The sequence below is a fragment of the Schistocerca piceifrons genome, chromosome 4 (genome assembly GCF_021461385.2).
Source record: "Schistocerca piceifrons isolate TAMUIC-IGC-003096 chromosome 4, iqSchPice1.1, whole genome shotgun sequence".
Taxonomy (NCBI): Eukaryota; Metazoa; Arthropoda; class Insecta; order Orthoptera; family Acrididae; genus Schistocerca; species Schistocerca piceifrons.
Window position 1 is genome coordinate 367943579 of NC_060141.1, and position 1791 is coordinate 367945369.

At 42.0% G+C, this 1791-nt stretch overlaps 1 pseudogene; it reads left to right on the forward strand.

Moving 5' to 3' along the window:
• Window positions 1-923: 923 nt before the first annotated feature.
• LOC124796512 lies at window positions 924-1041 on the forward strand (annotated as a pseudogene).
• Window positions 1042-1791: the final 750 nt, after the last annotated feature.

The following is a 1791-nucleotide window of genomic DNA, read 5'->3' on the forward strand; positions in this document are numbered from 1 at the left end:
AAGCATATACACATTTGAAGTAAGTTAAAGTGCAGAAGTAAAGGCACAGAAATCACGGTAAAGAATGTCAGCGTCTATATAATGCCAATTATACAGACGATGCAGTCCGTCTGTCTTGCGTACGCTGGCATGATGCGTTATCATGACTGGTACGTCGTAACCTTTATACGTTACCTCACACAAATGTGTATGTGCTTGAAGATTATTTCGTCAAGTTTAACCTGTTTTAGATTGTTCTTCCAGATCTGAAGATGATTGTATGAACAATAGAAACAAGGTATCATTTCCAAATCTGAAGATGGTTGTCTGAACAACAGAAACAAGTTATCAGTTTTTACGATCGTATATTATTTGCGATCTACACAATTTTAAAAACTTTTTGAATACATTTTAAATTTTAAAAAAACGCAAGGTGTAATGGGTATAAGTGCAGATTTTTTGTATGTGTAACTTTAATATGTACACACGTTAGTGTGTTGGTTATTTTTTCCCTGCATCGAACCGAATTCGCACAAACTTCACGAACTGTTGATTTCTGCATGGTCGTAGCTGCACCTCTAAGTGCACCACTAGTCAATATAGACTAACCGTTTTGCGTCCACGGTCCACACTCCAACGTCTGACCTGCTGCCCAGGGAAAAATAAACATTAATGGCTTGCTCGTGCCGCGCGTACGTGGAAGTGATACCCAGCCTAAAAAGGTACGTCTTTTAATAGCTATAAAAATAACAATACTTATGAATCTTTGTTTTTACAATTTGTTTCAGAAATGTAACACAGTCCATATTAGTTAACCTAGTTGAGGGAACATTAATAAAGATAAATAAATAAATAAATAAATACACTATAGCAATCTCGGAATGATATTCTTTGATTGTTAGCGAAGTCTGTTGATGATTTGTGGCAATCGAATATTGTGAGATGCCAATGGCCTTGCCGCAGTGGTAACACCGGTTCCCGTCAGGTCACGGAAGTTAAGCGATGTCGGGCTGGGCTAGCATTAGGATGGGTGACCATCCGGTGTGCCGGGCGCTGTTGGCAAGCGGGGTGCACTCAGCCCTTGTGAGGCAAACTGAGGAGCCACTTGACTGAGAAGCAGCGGCTCCGGTCTCGCAAACTGACATACGACCTGGAGAGCGGTATGCTGACCACGTGCCCCTATATTTCCACATCCAGTGACGCGTTTGGCCTGAGGATGATGCGGCGGCCGGTCGGTACCGTTGGGCCTTCATGGCCTGTTCGGGTGCAGTTTAGTTTTTTTAAATATTGTGTGATACACTGCGACAGCACACCCTACGTCCAGAAAGCGAAGACTATCTTACTTGAATTTGCTGCTGTAATTTTGAGAGCTAATACTGCTCTCTGTGGAAACTTCTTGGAAAGAGCAATTGAAAACATTGAAAATGAATGTTCTACTATAATCAGGCTCGTAAAATTGCACTGAAGGACAGCATTTTTTTTTTTGGTCATCAGTCTACTGACTGGTTTGATGTGGCCCGCCACGAATTCGTTTCCTGTGCCAACCTCTTCATCTCAGAGTAGCACGTGCAACCTACGTCCTCAATTATTTGCTTGACGTATTCCAATCTCTGTCTTCCTCTACAGTTTTTGCCCTCTACAGTTCCCTCTAGTACCATGGAAGTCATTCCTTCGTGTCTTAGCAGATGTCCTATCATCCTGTCCCTTCTCCTTATCAGTTTTTCCACATATTCCTTTCCTCTCCGATTCTGCGTAGAACCTCCTCAATCCTTACCTTATCAGTCCACCTAATTTTCAACATTCGTCTATAGC